Source organism: Scyliorhinus canicula, chromosome 14, assembly GCF_902713615.1.
Source record: "Scyliorhinus canicula chromosome 14, sScyCan1.1, whole genome shotgun sequence".
In the NCBI taxonomy this organism is placed as follows: domain Eukaryota; kingdom Metazoa; phylum Chordata; class Chondrichthyes; order Carcharhiniformes; family Scyliorhinidae; genus Scyliorhinus; species Scyliorhinus canicula.
In genome coordinates, this window is record NC_052159.1 from 17,028,707 (window position 1) to 17,052,032 (window position 23,326).

Sequence of the window (23,326 nt, forward strand, 5' to 3'; positions counted from 1 at the left end):
AACCCTCAGTACGCTTACGTAGCGTACCCTGACAGCTGCCGAGACACAGTCTCCCTCAGGGACCTGGCACCAGCTGGTTCCCCACACACCCCCCCCCCCCGACCCGGCGCCACCCTCCCTTCCCCCGGCGCACCCCACCGCAGACCACGGTCCGAGACAATCTGTCCTCCCCTTGCCCACACCCAGGGATGAAGAGGATTTCAACATGCTCCCAGAATCACCGAAGACTAAGCCGTCCCCTGAGTCGCCACCAGCACTGCGGCGCTCTCGACGACAGATCAAGGTATCGGACTGCCTGAATTTGTAATACCATCTGTACTTTTAAACACAGCTTTCTGTTTATTGTTCTCCCCACCCCCGCCAGACTCATTTTTTAACAGTGGTAGTCACCACTGATGTATATATTGTATATATTGGATGTTGATATAGGTGCTTTATGGTAAGGCCCCTGTACTACAGGTACGGGGGTAGATCCCTGCCTGCTGGCTCCGCCCAGTAGGCAGAGTATAAATATGTGTGCTCCCCATACAGCAGCCATTTCGTCAGCTGCTATAGGAGGCCACAAATATCAGTGTAATAAAGCCTCAATTACATCCTACTCTCATCTTTGCGTAATTGATAGTGCATCACCTCTACACTTTTCTTTTGCACTACGGGAGGAAACCGGAGCACCCGGAAGAAACCCATGCAGATACGGGGAGCGCATGCAAACTCCACACAGACAGTCACCCAAGGTCAGAATTGAACCCGGATCCCTGGCCCTGTGAGGCAGCAGTGCTAACCACTATGCCGCCGTGTCACTCTACATGTGGACAAGTTGTTGTTATTTACAGGGGAATAGGACTTTTCAGGACAATAGAGAGTGCGGATAGGAGACTAACTCAGAGATCAGAGTGCAACAGAGAGGCATCAGTCCGTGAGCTAGGCCATTCAGAGATGACGTTAGAAGTCACTCCTTCATACAGAAGGCAATGGAATTCTGGAACTTTCTCCCCCAAAGGAATGGCGAAGTTGGGAGTCATTACAAAATGTCAAAACTTAAATTGAATGATTTTTGTTGGGTGGAGATAAAAGACAGGTAGACAGATCACTTAAGGAAACAGTAAGAAGTCTTACAACACCAGGTTAAAGTCCAACAGGTTTGTTTCAAACACGAGCTTTCGGAGCACAGCTCCTTCCTCAGGTGAATGGAGAGGTACGTTCCAGAAACATTTATACAGACAAAGTCAGAGATGCTGGACAATGCTTGGAATGCGAGCATTTGCAGGTAATCAAATCATTACAGATCCAGGGAGAGGGATAATCACAGGTTAAAGAGGTGTGAATTGTCTCAAGCCAGAACAGTTGGTAGGATTTTGCAAGTCCAGGCCAGATGGTGGGGGTGGATGTAATGCGACATGAATCCAAGATCCCGGTTGAGGCCGCACTCATGCGTGCGGAACTTAGCTATAAGTTTTTGCTCGGCGATTCTGCGTTGTCACGTGTCCTGAAGACCGCCTTGGAGAACGCTTACCTGGAGATCAGAGGCTGAATGTCCTTGACTGCTGAAGTGTTCCTCGACTGGAAGGGAACATTCCTGCCTGGTGATTGTTGCACGATGCCCGTTCATTCGTTGTCGCAGCGTCTACATGGTCTCGCCAATGTACCACGCTTCGGGACATCCTTTCCTGCAGCGTAAGAGGTAGACTACATTGGTCGAGTCGCACGAGTATGTACCGCGTACCTGGTGGGTGGTGTTACCATGTGTAATGGTGGTATCCAAGTCGATGATCTGCCATGTCTTGCAGAGATTGCCCTGGCAGGGTTGTGTGGTGTCGTGGTCGCTGTTCTGAAGGCTGGGTAATTTGCTGCAAACAATGGTTTGTTTGAGGTTGCGCGGTTGTTTGAAGGCCAGTAGTGGGGGTGTGGGGATTAAGGAAATAGATTATCCATGATCTAATTGAAAGGTAGAACAGGTTTTGAGGGTGAAATGGCCTACTCCTCTTCCGATGTGGCTGTCATCTCATACTTAAGGTGAAAATTGTTAAAGGGCAACATGAAATAAAGGGAAAGGAGGATACAGGCGTGGTGTACTCTAGAATTCACTGTGCAGAAACCATTCCTGATGTCATGCTGGTACAGTTAAGACGAATAGTCCAGAGCCAAGGGGAGGTCGACCCCCAGAGGTGGAACACAGGTGAGAAATGGTGAATGGGATAGAGTTGCTGGCTGAGATTCAACAACGCTCATTTCTGACTTGGAGCGTAACCCAGAAGGAGATGGTGGATTAATTGCAGTATCTGGCATGTTTCGAAAGTGGCATATGCATGCTTGTAGCGACCGACACCAACAAAGCAGGCATAAGAATAAGATTGAGGGTGACTGTGGAGAAAAGAACCACTGTCCAAAGTGTCACAGACATGATAAACATTCACCAACAAGAAGGTTTTCCCTTGATTTATGCTCAAGCAGAATGCAAAAAATTTAAAGAAAGGTTCCAATGTTCCCTGGATTGAGGGGAAGTGAAGTAAAAATAAAAGGATTTCGATCCATTATTTACCATATAACCAGATTTTCAGAAATAAAAAATAATGGAGCAATGGGGCAACGGTATGGGCCTTGGGTCAGGTTATGGCTTCATGTGCATGGGTCATCCGTAATCCAGGACAGGGCTGCCCTCTGCACAGGCAGCCATGTGCCAGAGCCAGCTGGAGATTTCAGCGGCACTCCGCAGTGTGGCCGAGTCTCAGCAGGCCATCGCTGAGAGCATGGCAGCAGTGCCCAGATGATGGCCCAGTCTCAGCAGGCCATCGCTGAGAGCATCGGCGGCAGTGCCCAGATGATGGCCCAGTCTCAGCAGGCCATTGCTGAGAGCATCGGCGGCAGTGCCTATGTGATGGCTCAGTCTCAGCAGGATATCGCTGAGAGCATCGGCGGCAGTGCCTACGTGATGGCCCAGTCTCAGCAGGCCATCGCTGAGAGCATCGGCGGCCTCGCCCTGCTGCTGGATGGCATCGCACAGGCCCAGAAAGAGGTGGCGCAGTCCCAGACAGGGATGGCCCACTCCCTGAGTTCCATCGCTGCTGACGTTCAGACCCTGGTCGATACCAGCGAGGGCCTCCAGGACTGGCAGCGCCAGGTGTCGGTGGTGCCTCGGGGAATATCTCCGCTCGCACCCCCATCCCATGGAGAGGCCTGGGGACCATCGGGCACCCCGAGGGAGTAGGAGATGCTGGGGCCCATGCTGGTGACTCCTGCAGAGGAGATCCCTGAACACCGCGGCACCTCGGACTCACCTTGTTCTGGCCCTGGTGCATCTGGTACACAGCGGGCAGAAAAGGGTGGCACCACGACATCCAGAACACCCGAGGAGCAGCCTGGCCCATCCAGGTTGGGCCGACCCAGGAAACGAGTGCCAAAGGGGAGCCAAGTCGCAGGGCAAGAGTCTCAGCAGTCTGCCTCCACTGCTGCTGTACCGTCTGGGGAACCACAAAGACGTAGTGGTAGGGCCCATAAGGCCAGGAAGTTAGACACCTAGTAATGGAGGTTCCTGCGGGCCGTTCTCGACCAGCAGGGCTGTCCTCTCCACACCCCCCCCCCGAACCTGGAGGGCCTCCCCCTCTTCCCCCCTCGCACCCCAGCCATGACCGTGCCCATCCCACCAGCCCTAGGCCCCCCCTCCCCCCCCCCCCCCCCCCCCACGCTGACCCCTACCTCCTGCTGCCGCATCGTCAGCCAACACGTCTGGCTGATGATTTTTGATAGCACATTAGAACCGCGTCGGAGTGACCTCGGGTCACGGCGTCAGGACTTCGGCCCATCTGGGCCGCAGTATCGCCGGGACCCCGGAGAATCGCTCAGCGGACCACCTCAGGTGAATCTCCGGGCTGCGTGGCGCAAGTCACGACCAAGCAGTTTTCGTCTTTTCGGAGAATTGCGAGTCGCATCGGACCGGCGTCGCGCGACTTTCCGTCGTGAACGCCGATTCTCTGAACTGGCGCGGGCTCGGAGAATCCCGCCCAATATATATATAATATATATATTGTATTATATATGTTATTTTTTATTTATTATTTTTTGAGTGTTGAGGATTTGTCTTAATTACTGCTGAGCATTGTGCAATATGTCTCATTCTGACATTCCAATCCCGTCTCCTTGAGTTATGTTCACCAATACACTGTGTCCAGCAACATCTTTTGACAGGATCAGAGGAAGCGAGCAGAATCATAGAATTTACAGTGCAGAAGGAGGCCATTCAGCCCATCAAGTCTGCACCGGCTCTTGGAAAGAGCACCCTACCCAAGGTCCACACCTTCACCCTATCCCCATAACCCAGTAACCCTACCCAACACTGAGGGCAATTTTGGACGTTAAGGGCAATTTAGCACGGCCAATCCACCTAACCTGCACATCTTTGGACTGTGGGAGGAAACCAGAGCACCCGGAGGAAACCCACGCACACACGGGGAGGATGTGCAGACTCCGCACAGACCGTGCGTGACTCAAGCCGGAATCGAACCTGAGACCCTGGAGCTGTGAAGCAATTGTGCTATCCACAATACTACCGTGCTGCCCAAGTACACCATTCAGTCCGTTCAGCCTGTTCAACTATTCAACCAGATCATGGCTGATGTACCTCAACACTACATTCCTACACTATTCCCAAATCCATTGATGTCTTTAACAATTAGATATCTATCCATCTCTGTCTTGAACATACTCAAGGACTAAGCCTCCACAGCTCTCTGAGGTATAGAATTTCAAAGATGGCCTACCACTTATACTGAGATTGTGTCCTCTGGTTCCCAGTCAGGGAAAACATCCCTCCTGCATCTACTCTGTCATGCCCTGAAAGGGTTTTGCATGTTTCAATGAGGTCATCTCTTATTCTTCTAAATGCTCGGTGATGCAGGCACAGTCTCCCCAATCTCTCCTTAGAAGACAATTCAGCCACCTCAGGATCAGTCTGGTGAACCTTCATCGTGTTCCCTGTTTCCTTTGGCAAGAAGATCAAAACTGTACACAACACTCCAAGTGAAGACTCCACCAAGGCTCTATATTATTGAAGCAAGACTCCTCCACTCAATTTATCTTGTAATAAAGGCCAACATACCATTTGTCGTCCTAATTGCTTGTTGCAATTGCATGTTATCTTTCAGTGACACATGAACAATGACACATGGGCATCAACACAACCCAAGCTCTCACCATTTAAGAAATGCTCTTAACTTCTGTTTTTCCGACCAAAGTCGATATTTTTCCTCATTGTATTGCACCCGCCATGTATTTGTCACTACCTTAATCTGTCCATCTGTCCAAATCACCTGGAAATCTCCTTGTATCCCTCATGATGCACATTCCCACCTGGATTTGTGTCATTAGCAAAACTGAAAACCCCACATCCAAATCATCCATGCAGATTGTGAATAACAGGAGCGCAAACGCTGCCCCTTGCAGTACCCCACTCAACACAATTTGCCAACCCGAGAATGATCTATTTATCCCTACTCTCTGTTTTGTCTGTCTGTTAATCAATCCTCAATCTATGCCACTATATCACCTCCAATCCCATGGGTAGGATTTTAAGGATGGCGAGTGATCGGCATTCGCCATCCCCAGAGTTGACGCATTATGGCCTTCTGCCGACCCTTGATATTCCACTGTCATTTCAGCATTGATGGCCAGTGGGCAGGACTTACATCCGCCCTTGGAAGGAAGGCCTGCCTATCAGCGCTGTCAGCCAATCTGATTGGGGTTCAGGGAGGCCTGGAGCTCCAAGGTTCTGGAGGGGAGGGTGTTTAACTCTGAGAGGGCCTTCAGATTGAGGCATCCCTCCTCCCTTCCTGCCTGTGATGGGGAAACATTTGTTTGTCAGTTTCCAGCTCTACCCGCACCCACCAGCATCAAAATTAAGAACTGGGTGGGAAAAGGTCCTGAATTAGCCACTAAGTGGAGATAACTTCAACATGTCTATTAAACTATTAACGATTCTCCTACTCAGATTTGCCTCTGCTGTTAATCCTTCTATAGCTACTCAGACTGACGAGCCAGTCTTCTACAATCCACGTCGTGGGTGGTGATGTTGAATCAACCCTGTGTCTGTACTCACTGAGTGTCTCCACCGGAAAGAGGAAGATCATGTGTGCTGTGTCCTTTATATATGTGTTGGTGTAATGCCCCCCTGTGGTAATGTCACCTCTGTGTGTATCGTGAATGCCTATTGGTCATGTCCTATTTTACTGACCTATTTGTTGAGTGTCTGTGTGCCATGTCTCTGGTGCTCCCTCTAGTGTCTAGCTAGTCTACGTGTACTTACATTAACACCGTGTGTATCTACAGTGATGCATATCACCACCACCCCCCCCCCCACCTCAGAAACCACTCTGGCGGGAAGTGCAAAATTCTGCCCTATGAGTTCTAATTTTGTTTATTAATCTCTCGTAGAGGACATCATTGAAAACCTTCTGAACTTCCAAGTGCACCACCTCCATCCCCCTTATCCAGTCTGCTGCTTATATTTTCAAGATGCTCCAACAGGTTTGGCACACATGAACTTTCCTTTCATAAAGCCATTTTGAGTCTGCCCAGTCCTGCCATTATTTTCTAAGTGCCTGGCTATCATGTCCTTTATAATAGCGTTGTCCCTACTACAGATGTCTTGTCTAAGTGGTTTGCAGTTCCCAGGTTTCTCTCTCCATCCTTTCTTCAATAAAGGGATTACATTTGCTTCTTTTCAGTCCGCGGGAACCATTGCAGAACCCATAGAATTTTAGAAGATGAGCACCAATACAGCCATTATCTCTCCGGCAACTTCTTTGACTATTCTGGGATGTCCATTACGTCATGGGGATTTATCAACTTTTAGTCCCATTAATTGGTCCAGTACTTTCTTTTTATGAATTTCTTTCAGTTCCTTATTCTCACAAGTCTCTTTGTTCTCCAGTATTATTGGGAGATGCCGTGTATCTTTCTTTGTCGAGACAGACACAAAGGACCAGACTTTTCCCACGACTGACTGTCTTTCATCCATGGTAAAAATGGCAGAAATGGCCTATATTCCTAAATCATCGAAGCCCTACAGCGCAGAAGGAAACCATTCGGCCCATCAAGTATTTTCCTATTTTGACGGGAGGAGCACTGGAGTCAGGCAGGGATTCATGCAAGAAAGATTGATAGTCGCCCAGGGACAGCTGGTTTTCAAACAGTCGTGCCGGATTGGCTTCAGCAGTCACAGGATTTGGGATTTTACACTCGTTGAAGAGACTGAAGAAGTCACTCTCAATCTTGGATTGTGCAGATTAGGCTGAGAAAGAACTGGTCCGAACTAGGTCAGTTTGTTTAGATCGCCAGAGTACCCTTTTGGAAATGTAAGGTGTCCCTTTGGATCTGGTCCGGGGATACCTTTGGAAGAAGAATGACACCCTTTGGGTGAGTTACAGTGCACTTTGGGATGGTTAGAAATAAACATGCATATGTGTGATAAATGCATAACCCCATTGGAACTGCCAGGTGTTAAACAATTGTCAAAATATCTGTTATAATCTGGCAGGTTGTAAATGCACGTAAACCAAATCTAAAAGGGAAATATTGCAAGCTATCACAACTATTTTCTATTTGTATTTTATGACAAGAAGATAGTGAAGTGTTGGCTAGTGTAGACCTGAGAGATGAACAGACACTTCCAACACTGATGAAGGTTCAACTCAATTTTATTAACTACTTCTAACTAACACACGATGACTGTGGGTGTAAATGATGCTAACTTAAACTAGAGACCTAAGCCTTGTCCGAACCAATTGATTCTCTCAGCACGTGTTGTGAGTCTGTGCTGGGCTGGATGAGTTCCTGTTACACTCAGAGGCAGCACCCAGAATGAGCGGGAACCGTGGTGCCCTTTGCCTTTATAGTGTGTGTATTCTAACTGGTGATTGGCTGCGGTGTTTGTACATGTTGATTGGTCCCTGTGTGTGTCCATCAGTGTGTGTCTGCACCATGATATACTGGTGTATATTATGACAGTTATGTGTACTGAAGTCATAGGCACAAAGTCCAGTAACATTTTTGGAGCTTTTAAATATTAAATGAAAACATTTACTAACAGAAGAAAACTTAAACATACAAGACTGCACTGACACAGTTAAAATTATCTTGCAGAACATTTCCCCTGAAATATTCCTGTTTGGTTTGACTCAAATATAAACAGCCATTTAGGCAACAGTCCTTTACAGATAATTAATCCATAAAAAATTACAGTAATATTATTACAAGACGCACTCCACACTTGCTGTAGGAAAAAAAATGTTTCAGGGCTTCTCCCTTTGAAATGAAATGAAAATAAAAATCGCTTATTGTCACGAGTAGGCTTCAATGAAGTTACTGCGAAAAGCACCTAGTCGCCACATTCCGGCGCCTGTCCGGGGAGGCTGGTACCTATTCCTATTCCAAAGTTTTAAAATAAATCTCTACTATCTGAAAAATAAAATATTTTGTTTCTCGCTTGGCTGAAACAATAATCTCTTTGCTTCTTTTCCCAGCTCTCTCCCAGCATAGAGCATATTCCAAGAGGTCGTGCAGGGCCACTCTCCAACACAGCTCCAAACCTCTCTTTAAATATGCTTTTTTTTTTCTTTTCACCTTTTTATCTTTATCAAAGCTGGCAATGGATTTAACTCTGCGGGGTTTTAAATGTTTTAAAATCATCTGAATCAACATTTTACAGCCCCAACGAAAATACTTCTAATCCTCAGGTTTACAATTAGTTTTGGCAAATTTATAAACTCTTCCTTTTGGTCTAACACAATCTTTAACTTCTCTTGTTAGCCATAGTTGGGTAACTTTATCACCGAGGTTTTAGTACCTCAAAGGAATGTATATTTGTTGTAAACTATGCATTGACTTTTTCAACTGTTAACCATTGCCTGTCGCCCATCATTTTTTAATATAGTTTGTAAATCTACCACAGCCAGCTTGTCCCTGAGACCTTTGTAATCACCTTTCTTTACACCTTGGTTTTGGATTTGAACTATATCACTTTCAAACTTAATGTAAAATTGCACCATATTATAGTCACTCTTCTCTAAAGGCTCCGATACAATGAGATTATTTATGACCTTTTTCTCAGTACATAATACTAGATCTAAAATAACTCATTTTAGTTAGTTCTTGAACATACTGTTCTAGAAAACCCACCTTGTGTACATTCCAGGAATTTGTCTTTCATAGCATTAGCGCTAATTAGATTTCTGCAGTCAGTATGTAGATTGAAGGCCCCATGATTACTGTGCTTTCCGTGCGACATGCACCTTAAATGTCCTGATTCATACCGTGGGTGGGATTCTCCGACCCTGCACGCAGGAATCGCACCAAACTGTCGTGGTAAGGCAGAACGGTACCCGGGGGCTCTCCCAGGCCACCCTTGGCACTGCCAAGGTGTCCTTATGGCACTGCCAAGCCATCAAGAGCACTGCCTGGGTGCCAGGATGGTACTACAGCGGGTGCCCTAGTGCCAAGTGTCGGAGGGTAGGGGAATCATGCCCATGAACGGAGGGAGGGTTTGAAGGGTGGTGCAGGGCAGGTAGGTAGGGGCCTCTGGGAGGTTGAGTGGGTGATGGGTTGGGTCCTAGAAGGAAGGGAATGCTGTAAGAGGAACTCCATAGAGGGGTGTCTTTGCTTGGGGGGGTGTGGGGTAGTGTCCATGTGTGGGGGGGGCATGTCATTGGCCATGGGTGGTTGGTGTGGGGGACCCACAAGCTCAATTAAAGATCGGGCACCCTTTCAAAATGGCGATCCAATCTCTGAGTTCAGTTCCCCAGTGCTAAAGAAAGTGTGGCCTAAACCAGTGAGAAACTCCCCAGGACTCCGCCCAGTAGGCGGAGTATAAATATGTGTGCTCCCCATACAGCAGCCATTTCGCCAGCTGCTGCAGGAGGCCACACATCTTACTGTAATAAAGCCTCAGTTGTATTCAACTCTCGTCTTTCTGCAATTGATTGTGCATCAATTCATTACACTAAAGTTTTAAGAAGATGGACCTCCGCATCAAGCTGGATTGCCTGCAGCTGGATCCGCAATCAAGCAACGCCAAAAAGGACTTTGAATATTGGCTAGCCTGCTTCGAAGCTTACATCAGGTCTGCAACAGACCCAATTCCGGAAGCTCAGAAGATCCAGATCCTCTACACGCGGCTGAGCTCCAACGTTTTTCCGCTTATTCAGGACGCGCCGATCTACAATGAAGCCATGGTGCTACTGAAAGAGAACTACGCCCAGCGGACGAACACGCTCTTCGCCAGACACATACTCTCTACTCGTAGTCAGCTCGTTGGTGAGTCCGTGGAAAATTTCTGGCGTGCTTTAATTCCCTTGGTCAGAGACTGTGACTGTCAGGCCGTCACAGCCACGGAACATTCGAACCTCCTCATGCGGGACGCTTTCGTCACAGGGATAGGGTCAGACCACATCCGCCAGCGACTTTTAGCAGGGGCCACGCTCGACCTCGCGGAAACCAAAAAGCTGGCGTTATCGATGACAATCGCCTCGCACAATATCCAGGCCTACACCCCCTGCCGCGCGGCCCACTCCTCCTATGCATCGTGGACTCGGCAGACGGCCGCCCCACCGGGGACCCCACTCAGCCAATCCTAGGCCTGTGCCACGCGCCAGTCAGCCAACCCCGGGGGCCCCAGATGTTACTTCTGTGGGCAGCAAAAACACCCACGCCATGCGCTGCCCGGCCCGCAGCACCCTTTGCAAGGCCTGCGTCAAGAAGGGGCACTTTGCTGCGGTGTGCCAGGCCCACTCAGTCGCCGCTATCGCCCCTCCCCCCCTCCCCCCACGTACAGACAGTGGGCGCCATCATCTTCCCCTCCTCGAACCACTTGCGGCCCGTGGGCACGGCCATCTTCTCCACCTCAGGATCTTCAGGCGCCACCATCTTATCTCCCCCACGGCACATCGGCACCACCATCGTACCAGGACCCATGCCCCCCGGGCACCCCATGGTCCGACACCAGTGCTGACCAGCCGGGACTCGCCTCCGTCACGATTGACCAGTCTCGCCTGCACAATCTAGCCACCGCCTCGACAAGCGTGAAGATCGATTGGCACGAGATCTCCTGTCTGCTGGACACTGGGAGCACCGAAAGCTTCATCCATCCCGTTACGGTAAGGTGCTGCTCCCTCGCGGTACACCCCGCCAATCAGAGAACCTCCCTGGCCTCCGGGTCCCAATCCACTGTATAGCCACGCTCACTATCCAGGGTGTAGAGTTCAGCGGCTTCTGCCTCTACGTCCTCCCCAACCTCTGTGCTGCCCTGCTACTCGGCCTGGATTTCCAGTGTAACCTCCAGAGCCGAACATTGAAATTCGGCGGGCCCCTACCACCCCTTACCGTGTGCGGCCTTGCGACCCGAAAGGTCGACCCACCTTCCCTATTCGCAAACCTAACCACAGATTGCAAACCCGTCACCACCAGGAGCAGACGGTACAGCACCCAGGACAGGGCCTTCGTCAGGTCCGGGGTCCAGCGGCTGCTTCGGGAAGGCATCATCGAGGCCAGCAACAGCCCCTGGAGAGCCCAAGTGGCAGTGGTGAAAACTGGGGAGAAACACAGAATGGTCGTGGACTGCAGCCAGACCATCAATCGGTACACGCTGCTCAACGCGTACCCCCTCCTACGCATATCTGATATGGTCAATCAGATTGCATAGCACTGGGTCTTCTCAACTGTAGATCTAAAATACGCCGACCACCAGCTCCCCATCCGTAAGGCAGACCGCCCATACACTGCCTTCGAGGCAGATGGCCGCCTCTACCATTTTCTTAGGGTTCCCTTCAACGTCACCAACGGGATCTCAGTCTTCCAAAGGAAGATGGACTGAATGGTCGACCGGTACGGACTGCTGGTCACTTTCATAGAACATAGAACATAGAACAATACAGCACAGAACAGGCCCTTCGGCCCTCGATGTTGTGCCGAGCAATGATCACCCTACTCAAACCCACGTATCCACCCTATACCCGTAACCCAACCCCCCCTTAACCTTACTTTTTTAGGACACTACGGGCAATTTATCATGGCCAATCCACCTAACCTGCACATCTTTGGACTGTGGGAGGAAACCGGAGCACCCGGAGGAAACCCACGCACACACGGGGAGGACGTGCAGACTCCGCACAGACAGTGACCCAGCCGGGAATCAAACCTGGGACCCTGGAACTGTGAAGCATTTATGCTAACCACCATGCTACCGTGCTGCCCCATTGCACGCTACCCGTGCTTTCCCGTACCTAAACAATGCTATCATCTGCGGCCACGATCAGCAGGATCATGATGTCAACCTTGACAAATTTCTCCGCACCGCCACTCTCCTACACCTCACCTATAACAAGGACAAGTGCGTATTCAGCACGAACCGCTTAGCCATCCTTGGCTATGTGGTCTATGTGGTCCAGAATGGAGTTCTGGGGCTCAACCCCGACTGCACGGGCCCCTCATGGAACTCCCCCTTCCCCACTGCCCAAAGGCCCTCAAACGCTGCCTGGAGTTCTTTTCTTACTACGCCCAGTGGGTCCCAAACTATGCGGATAAAGCCCGCCCGCTCATCCAGTCCACCCTTTTCCCCCTGACGGACGAGGATCAACAGGCCTTCAACCCTATTAGGGCTGACATCGCCAAGGCCGCGATGCATGCAGTCCACAAGACGTTACTCTTTCAAGTGGAGAGCGACGCATCAGACGTCGGTCTAGCCACCACCCTCAACCAGGCAGGCAGGCCCGTGGCATTCTTTTCACGAATCCTTCATGGCTCCGAAATTTGACACTCCTCCGTCGAAAAAGATGCCCAGGCCATCGTTGAAACTGTGCTGCATTGGAGGCATTACCTGGCCGGCAGGAGATTCACTCTCCTCACTGACCAACGGTCGGTAGCCTTCATGTTTAACAGCACACAGCTGGGAAAGATCAAAAACGATAAAATCTTGCAGTGGAGGATAGAGCTCTCCACCTACAACTACAGATTTTGTATCGCCCCGGTAAGCTCAACGAGCCCCCCGATGCCCTATCCCGAGGTACATGTGCCAGCGCACAGGTAGACCGTTTCCGGACTCTGCACGACAACCTTTGTCACCCGGGAGTCACATGGTTAACCACTTCATCAAGGCCCGCAATCTGCCCTACTCCGTCGAGGAAGTACGGACAATCACCAGAGACTGCCAGGTCTGTGCGGAGTGCAAACCGCACTTCTACCAGCCAGACCGCGCACACCTGGTGAAGGCCTCCCGCCCCTTTGAACGCCTCAGCGTGGATTTCAAAGGGCCCCTCCACTCCACCGACTGTAACACGTATTTCCTCAGTGTGGTCGATGAGTGTTCCAGATTCCCCTTCGCCATCCCATGCCCCGATATGACGTCTGCCACCGTCATCAAAGCCCTCAACACCATCTTCGCTCTGTTCGGCTTACCCGCCTCCATCCACATCGACAGGGGATCCTCATTCATGAGTGATGAGCTGCGTCAGTTCCTGCTCAGCAGGGGTATCGCCTCCAGCAGGATGACCAGCTGTAACCCTCGGGAAAACGGGCAGATGGAGAGGGAGAACAGGACGGTCTGGAGGGCCATCCAGCTGGCCCTACGGTCCAGAAATCTCCCGGCCTCCGGCTGGCAGGAGTTCCTCCGCGATGCACTGCACTCCATTTGGTCGCTCCTATGCACTGCGACTAACGACACACCCCATGAACGTCTCTTGCCTTCCCCAGGAAGTCCACAAGTCGGTGTCGCTCCTGACTTGGTCGCAGCTCCAGTACCCGTACTCCTCCGTAAGCACGTACGACTCCACAAGGCGCACCCGTTGGTTGAAAGGGTGCAGTTACTCCAGGCTAACCCCCAGTATGCCTGCGTGGCGTACCCCGATGGCTGCCAGGGTTCTGTCTCCCTCAGGGAACCTGGCACCAGCTGGTTCCCGACACACACACCCCTCTGGCCCGGCACCACCCTCCCCTCCCCGGCGCACCCAGCAGCAAACCCCCCGGGACCATCAGTCCTCCCCCTGCCCACGCCCGAGGATAAGGAGGATTTCGGCATGCTCCCGGAGTCACCGAGGACCAGACCGACACCGGAATCGCCGCCAGCACTGCATCGCTCCCAACGTCAGATCAAGGCCCCGGACCGGCTAAACCTGGAATTGGTTCGGGACTGTTCAAGCACCATATACTGGACTCCAAAATTATTTTTCCCTCTGTATATTAAAACTTGTTTTGTATATAGTTCTCCGCCACCCCCGCCGGACTCAATTTTAACAAGGGGTGAATGTGGTAATCACGACTGTTGTATATATTACGAGAGGTGTGGTAGGTCCCTGTACTACAGGTACGGGGGTAGTCCCTGCCTGCTGGCTCCGCCCAGTAGGTGGAGTATAAATATGTGTGCTCCCTGTACAGCAGCCGTTTCGCCAGCGGCTGTAGAAGGCCACACATCTTAGAGTAATAAAGCCTCAGTTGTATTCAACTCTCATCTTTGTGCAATTGATCGTGCATCACCGGCAAAGCCGGCGGGAAACTCCCTGAAAAACCCGCCACAAATTAAATTTGAAATTTTTTGGGAGAATCAGGCCCAGATGTTTTTGAAAGCCCAGGACAAGGGAGCATAGGAGCTCTGTTGGTGAGTTCCCCACCGCTATTCAATGACACTTAGTCACTTTTTTTAGTGGACCTGGGTAGGGTGCTCTTTCAGAGGATGGGTGCAGACTCGATGGACCAAATAGCCTCCTTCTGCACTGTAGAGATTATATTACTCTTCAGAGCTTGCAGGTGTGAAAATAAGAAACACTTCTATGGAAAAAGGGCGGGGGTAGTTTGGGACACTCATCCGCAAACGGTAATTGATATGATATCCATAGAAACATTGAATCACTACAGTGCAGAAGGAGGCATTCGGCCCATCGAGTCTGCACCGACCCTTAAAAAGAGCATCCTACCTCGGCGCACTCCCCAGCTGAATATCATTGGACACCAAGGGGAAACTTAGCCTGGCCAATCCACCTAACCTGCACATTTTAGGACTGTGGAAGGATACCGGAGCACCCGGAGGAAGCCCACGCAGACGCGGGGAGAATGTGCAGACTCCGCGCAGACAGTTACACAAGGCTGTAATTGAACCTGGTTCCCTGACGCAGCGAGGCAGCATCGCTAACCACTGTGCCACCGTGCCACTAATTTTAAATGAAACATTGATAGATTCCGTTATGTTATTAAAGAGTATGGTGCAAATGCCCCATGAGCTCATTGAATGGTGGAACTAGCTCAAGGGGTGACCTCCTCCCTGTTCCATGTTGCGAATTTGAATATTATTCCCACTTCATTTTCTGGATTTCTCCGACAGAGGAGTTTATATCCAACTTTAATCATTTTAAACACGTCAATTAGATCAACACTTAATCGGCTGCACTCAAGGGAATACAAGCCTTGTCTAGGCAACTGGTTCTCATAATTTAATTCAACAATAATTGAATAATTTAAATTAACAATGGCGTAGAACAGCAGTCGGAAATATTTAAAAAGATGTTCGAGGGAATTCAGGAAAAATAGATTCCGCTCAAAATAAGAACAGGGTAAGCACATATCATAGAATCCTTACAGTGCAGAAGGCGGCCATTCAGTCCATCAATCCTGCTCTGGCCCTCTGAAAGAGCACTCTACCTCGCCCCACTCTCCCGCTCTACCCCGTAACCCCAACTAACCTTTTGGACACTCAGAGGTAATGCAGCTAATGATCAGTCTGGAAAATTGCCACATATCCAACTCAATTCCCTGTCAACTCAAGACTCCATGCACTCATCCGACAGATACGGTGGGAAAAAGAACTCCCCCTCCCTCCTGTAACTCCCTTCCCATAACAGCCTCCCCGAACAGGCGCCGGAATGTGGCAACTAGGGGCTTTTCACAGAAACTTCATTTGTGACAATAAGCAATTTTCATTTTATTTCATTTCCCCCCATCCAACTTCAGGAATGCGACAACATTGGGTTACTTCCTCCCTATTGTTTGGTGACCAGAACTGCACATAGTGATCCAGCTGTGGCCCAAAGAGCTTTATACAGCTCAACCATAACCTCCCTGCTCTTATATTCTATGCCTCGGCTATAAAGATAAGTATCCAATATGTCTTCGTAACCACTTTATCTACCTGTCCTGGTGTCTTCAGTTACCTCTGGACAAACGCCCCAAGATCACCTGTTCATCTGTGCCTCCTAGGATCCTGCCAATGATTTTATATTCCCTTGCCTTGTTAGTCCTGCAGTCAGTATCACAGTGAAGCAGTCTGGGAACGGTGTCCTGCAGTCAGCATCACAGTGAAGCAGTCTGGGAACGGTGTGCTGCAATCAGCATTGCAGTGAAGCAGTCTGGGAACGGTGTCCTACAATCAGGATTGCAGTGAGGCAGTCTGGGAACGGTGTCCTGCAATCAGCATTGCAGTGAAGCAGTCTGGGAACGGTGTCCTGCAATCAGGATTGCAGTGAAGAAGTCTGGGAACGGTGTCCTGCAATCAGCATTGCAGTGAAGCAGTCTGGGAAGGGTGTCCGGCAATCAGCATTGCAGTGAAGCAGTCTGGGAACAGTGTCCTGCAATTAGCATCGCAGTAAAGCAGTCTGGGAAGGGCGTCCGGCAATCAGCATTGCAGTGAAGCAGTCTGGGAACAGTGTCCTGCAATTAGCATTGCAGTGAAGCAGTCTGGGAAGGGTGTCCGGCAATCAGCATTGCAGTGAAGCAGTCTGGGAACGGTGTCCTGCAATCAGCATTGCAGTGAAGCAGTCTGGGAACGGTGTCCTGCAATCAGCATTGCAGTGAAGCAGTCTGGGAACAGTGTCCTGCAATTAGCATCGCAGTGAAGCAGTCTGGGAAGGGTGTCCGGCAATCAGCATTGCAGTGAAGCAGTCTGGGAACGGTGTCCTGTAATCAGTTACCAGTTGAAACAAATTAACTGAGGAGTACCAGGAATAAGTAAAAGTCAAAGCCAGCAAAATAAAGTAAAGTGATAATAATTATAGTAATTAATAAAAGAACGAGTAGGTTGAAGTAAAATTAGACAAGGAGACTACGCTAAGGAAGGGAAGTATCTTTCAAGACTAAGTAATTTTATAAGTTGGCAAGTAAGACAAAGTACGTTTAAGTTTAAGACATGGCAGGTGAGGCCAGCCGAGTGGAATGTGCGACCTGTCATATGTGGGAAGTCATGGACTATACCGGCATCCTAGATGTGCAAGAAGTGCTCCCATCTGCAGAAACTTGAATCTTGAGCTGTGACTGGAGACACTGCGGTGCATCCGCCACGCTGAGAATTACATGGACAGCAGTTTAGAGAAGTGGTCACATTGCAGAACAAGGGACTGGCGGAAAGAGCAATGGCCACCAGACAGTCCAAGAGAAACAGGCAGGTAGGGCAGGAGTCCCCTGGGGTGCCGTTCTCAAATTGGTTTTCCATTTTGGAAGCTGATGAGGGCACTGGTTTCTCAAGGGAGTGCAGTCAAAGCCAAGCTTCTGGATTCACAAGCGGCCTGACTGTACAGGAGGGGAGGAAGAAGGGAGGAGCAATAGCGATAGGCAAATCATTATTTAGGGGAACAGGCAGGCGTTTCTGTGACCTCAGACGTGACTCCAGGATGGTGTGTTACCTCCCTGGCGTCAGGGATGTCACTGAATGGCTGCAGGGCATCCTAAAGGGGGACGCTGATAAATCAGAGGTCGAGTACACGTTGGTATGTAGAATGAAGGATGAGGCCTTGCATCAAGAATTCAGGGAGTTACATACATAAATGATACAGATGAGAATGTGGGTTGATAAGTGGCAGATGATAAGTAAGTAAGTTTGCAAATGACACGAAGATTGGCCAGATGGTCAAGAGTGAGGAAGGAGGTCTGAGGTTGCAGGAAGAGATGGGCAGATCAGTAGCAGATGGAATTTAACCCTGAAAAGTGTGAGCTGATGCACTTTGGAAGGAGTAACATGACAAGGGAGTACTCAATGAATTAGGACACAAGGAAGCAATAAGGAACAGAAGGATCTTGGGGTGCTTGTCCACAGATCCCTGAAGATGGCAGGACAGGTTAATAGGATAGTTAAGAAGGCATATGGGATGCTTTCCTTTATCAGTTGTGGCATAGATTAGAGGAGCAGGGAGGTTATGCTGGAGCTGTACAAAACTTTGGTTCGGCCATAGATGGAGTACTGTGTGCAATTCTGGTCACTTTACTGCAGGAAGGATGTGATTGCATTAGAGAGGGTGCAGTGGAGATTCACCAGGATGTATCGGAACACAGCATTTGAATTACGAAGAGAGTCTGAATGGGCTTGGGTTGTTTGCTTTAGAGCAGAGGAGGCTGAGAGGGAACCCGATTGAGCTGGATGAGATTATGAGGGGTGTGGACTGGGTGGATGGGAAGAAGCTGTTCCCCTCAGTTGAAGGGTCAATAAAGAGTGGGCATATGGTGAGGGGCAAGATGTTTAGAGGGGGTTTGAGGAAACATGTTTGCACTCACAGGGTGGCAGGAATCTGAAATGTACGGCCTGAGAGGGTCGTAGAGGTGGAAAACCTCACAAACTTTAAAAAGTACCTTGTTAGTCACCTCTCCCGAAAGGCCACCACTGATGAGGAGATCCAACAGCTGCTCAGCTGCTCCAACTCAGCCTTCTTCAAATTACGACGGCAAGAAAGACCTTTGCAGAGTCATCAAAATCCCAGTTTACACAGCAGTTCTCATCACCTTGATCCTGAAAGGCAGTGCAGACTGGGCTGTCTATCAGTAATATATCAAAGCTCTGAAGAAAGTTCATCATCACTACCTCTGTTGTAACCTCTAAATTCAATGAGAGAATCATTGAGCAAACCACCTTTGGCTTCCAGAAGCCAGTTCCACCAAGGATTCAGGCAAAACTCCGAGGAGATTTATTTCAATAGGCAGGGCGGATTGTGTCCTGGTGGCTGGAATACGTCTCCTCTGCCAGGTCCTGTTTTCCAACTCCCAAATGGCCACATTCCAGAGCAGCACCAAGAAAACACTGCAAAGACATTCTTACGCTCTCTTTAAATCACAGCAGCTTTGACCTTAATGACTGGCAGGAGCTTAAAATGGCAACGACCCGTCCATCGTGCTGCATTGCACTTTGACTCACAACATCTCAATGATGAGACAGAGTGACGGCAGAGAAGGAAAGAAAAGGCAGTAAAGTCTGCATCCTAAATCCCATTACCTCATGGGACGTCCTGCCCTATGTGCCCAAAGATCAGTATGTCAGGAATAGGCCTGTTCAATCACATGAAGACCCTCGACAGGCCCTCGGGCAGAACGGTAGCACAAGTGGATAGCACTGTGGCTTCACAGCGCCAGGGTCCCAGGTTCGATTCCCCACTGGGTCACTGTCTGTGCGGAGTCTGCACGTTCTCCCCGTGACTGCGTGGGTTTCCTCTGGTTGCTCCGATTTCGTCCCACAGTCTAAAGACGTGCAGGTTAGGTGGATTGGCAATGATAAATTTCCCTTAGTGACCAAAAAGCTTTGGAGGGGTTATTGGGTTACGGGGATAGGGTGGAAGTGAGGGCTTAAGTGGGTCGGTGCAGACTCAATGGGCCGAATGGCCTCCTTCTGTACTGTGTGTTCTATGTTCTAGAAACTCACAATCCTGAGCAGATGTCATCCTCAAATCGAGCAACAGCAAATGGTGACAACAACAATGTAAGTTGTTAAAATGCTGGTGGCATGCAGCCCGATCTCTCGCTTTTCTTCCCCCACTGCCTATCTGACATTGACTCTTGAATAGCCGCGTATACTATTTGATCACAAGCTACATAGAAACCCACACCCGGCTCCCCATCATTGACCATTTTTACCTCTCCCCCAATCGCCATTGCTCCCTCCACGGCACAACGTCACTGCTTCTATCCCCATCAATTGTCAATGCTGCCCCTCCTACATCCCTGCCCAACGCAACCGCTGCTTGTCAATCACCATGATTGCTCCACCTATCTCTGACCTCCACCAATGCATCCCTCCCTCGCGGTCAAACACTGTTGTTTGTTCCCCACACCCCACATTGGCTGCAGCTCTACCCCATCATTTTCTCTGACCGACTGCTACCTCCCACGGACCATCATGGCCTTTGCTCATGATCCTTGGCATTTGTGCCATTTTATATTTACGCCAATGCTATATTTCCTTGATCGCCCCTTTATTACACAGTTCCCCTCAATTTGTTGGACAGACTGCAGAGGAAAATTTCCTTTGTTTTATTGCACTATAGTTCCCATGGAAATGCAAATTTTTCTGTTCGCACATTATTTGGCCCATTGTGCCACACATTCCATTACGTCCATTAAACAGCATCTGCCATCTGTCTGCCCAGCTGCGTAATAAATCGTAACTTTTCATCATTTTCCTTAGTTGGACTCTTGATTCATACAACTCTTCTTATTTCTCTGCCATTTGCAAATTTGGGAATCTCGTCACTAGTTTCAGAATGCAGGTTATTTCCGTAAATGAGGAACAGCAGAGATCTATATACACGCCCCTGTGTAAATGCCTCTCACGTTCGGGATTAATCTCAAAGCCTTTCTCTGGAACATCTCCAGAGCTTGTGTCTTGGTAATGAAACTTGAAAACTGTACTCAGGAAGTAGTCTGATCGGACCGCAGCAGAGATTTCATCGCTCATTCATCATTATCTGCAATATCTAACCTGGTTATTCATGAAGGCTCTGCCTTCTTAACCTTGCCCCTCGCCTATGGTGTGATGACCCTTAGGTTAAATCATCACCAGTCAGCTCTCCTCCTCAAAGGGGAAAGCAGCCGATGGTCATCTGGGAAAATGGCAACTTTATCTTTACCTTACAATATCTGAAGACCACCCGGCCACACAATCTGTGTTATATTTAAATAACAAAAAAACTATTGACGTATCTCACTTACCAAACAGCCACTTCTCTTAAGTCTCTTCTACATCAGCAACCACGCACTGTTAGTAATTGCAATCTTCCAGGTTGTTGCAAAGAGCTTCAGCCTAATTGAAAAAATTCAGATGAGCTGCGAAACAACTGGCGAGGGCACACAGTGTCAGCTACATCTTTCAGAGGAACCACAGAGTATCAGCGACATTAAATGCAGGAGCGTCAGACCAGACGCGCAATACAGCTCGGCTGCCGCTCACAGCAACTCCGCGAGTCAGTTCCATCAAAGCTGTAATTATTTCTCGTATAGGAACATGTCAGATCATAAATTAGGCTGGGAAACCTGAAGATCCGACAGTGCAAGTGCACATTATGGATTCATATTATTTTGGGCTATCAGCAGAAGCCACAGGCATTTGGCGTGAGAACCGGGGCACAGGGAAGGCAGAATGAAATTCAGATTGTGTTCACTGGGAGAAGTCAGATATGACAACATAAAGCTTATTGAGGTCCTGGTCCAAATTATGAGAACTCCATTATTTTCTTCCCACACCTATCAGTCAAAGCATGAAGGTTAACTGCTCTGTTTGGGAAAAGAAATATTCAATTTGTTAAGTGTTATTATTTAATGGGAATAATTTTCACACCGCCTGCGCTGATGTCTTAATTTTTAATACAGATGGTATGTCTGCAGTTGATAGATTTTCTAGATTCCTTATTTATAAAGGTTCAACGGGAATCAAAGAGTGGCAAATGTGGGTGGCAAACAGGCCTCCATTAAAATAAGTAAATGAATCAGCCAAACTGTGAACAATTAGCAGCAGGTAAGCAAGGTCAAACAATTTGGCAAGCTATCAGTCAGAGGGTGTCCAACAATAACAATCACGCTGATTGAAACTTGCAAAATATTGATACTTTCTTGGAAACTTCAACAAATATGAAATGCAAGGAACTTCAGAGAGTCGTGAACACAGCCCAGTCCATCACACAAACCCGCCTCCAATCTATTGACTCTATCTACACCTCCCGCTGCCTGGGGAAAGTGGGCAGCATAATCAAAGACCCCTCCCACCCGGCTTACTCACTCTTCCAACCTCTTCCATTAGGCCGGAGATACAAAAGTCTGAGAACACGCACAAACAGATTCAAAAACAGCTTCTTACCCACTGTTACCAGACTCCTAAATGACCCTCTTATGGACTGGCATGATAAATACTACACTCCTCTATGCTTCACCGGTGCCAGTGTCTATGTATTTACATTGTGTACCTTGTGTTGTATTTCCTTTTCTTTTCATGTACTAATGATCTGTTTGAGCTGCTCGCAGAAAAATACTTTTTGACTGTAACACGTCACATGTGACAATAAACAAACCCAATCCAATCCAATATGATTGTCGAACATTGATGTAAAGTTTGGAATCGAATTTGGGCCTGATTGTTAAGCGCACCCGTTTCTGGGCTGTAACGCTGTGGTCAAGAGTACGGACGAAACTCGACATGTATCCAAACAGGCAGTGAGATGGCGGTGTAATTACTGTGAGCACCAGATTGCCAAAGCCTGGCCAGCAGCAACCCATAACACTTAAGTGAAGCCAGGAAGTCTACGAAAAATAAATTTGTCTGCCCCAGCACTGAATTTAAGCTCCGCTGGTTAGGCCTGGAAATATTGCCCGGTTTGATGAAGATTTTCCATGCATTGTCCTAAAATTGGCATTAGGATCCCTGATTTGCAAAGCTCAGGCGCCTACTGTCTGTTTCAGGTGGGACATTCCGACATCTGGGATTCTCTGGTTACCAGCTTGGCAGCCAATGCAGTGCTGGGTGTCAAGGGATTGCGCCCAGCAATATTCCAATACATTTCTCTTTGCTCAACAAAAAAAAACTCACTAATTTGTTGTTATTTTAATTTAAAACCAACTTATTGTTGTTATCAATGATGAAATCAGTCAATCTTGATCAATTGCAACCAACATGAAATGAAATAAAATGAAAATCGCTTATTGTCACGAGTAGGCTTCAATGAAGTTACTGTGAAAAGCCCCTAGTCGCCACATTCCGGCGCCTGTCCGGGGAGGTTGGCCTGCCTTGGTCTGCTTTAAAAGCCAGCGATTTAGCCTGGTGAGCTAAACCAGCCCCTCATGATGAGTATGTTGTGTGTAATCCGTGTTTGAGACAATTATAACATACTAGCTTTGCAGTGATGGAAGTGAAAAACATGGAGGGACAATACACAAAATAAAAATGAAAACTATGATCATTTTCAGATCCTTTCAAGTTCAGGTAGTGCCAGGAATCTGTGTCTGAGCAAAAGCATAATGGCCGGGATCTTCCGACCACGCCCGAGGTAGGGTGGATGCACTGAGCCATTCAATAGCCCGTTGACTTTGGCAGGACTGAAGATCCCTGTGGTGGGAGGAG

General features: G+C 48.8%; 1 long non-coding RNA gene across 2 annotated transcripts in view; it reads right to left on the reverse strand.

The window, feature by feature from the left end:
* Positions 1–21,021, reverse strand: part of LOC119977501 — a 66,582-nt gene extending 45,561 nt beyond the window's left edge. The window contains exon 1 of one of the 2 annotated variants that reach the window (XR_005463203.1): positions 20,929–21,021. This is a non-coding gene — a long non-coding RNA (uncharacterized LOC119977501). Of the gene's footprint in view, positions 1–18,582; positions 18,734–20,928 lie in introns of those variants that run through there. The other variant, XR_005463204.1, reaches the window with a different exon arrangement.
* Between the last annotated feature and the right edge of the window lie 2,305 nt (positions 21,022–23,326).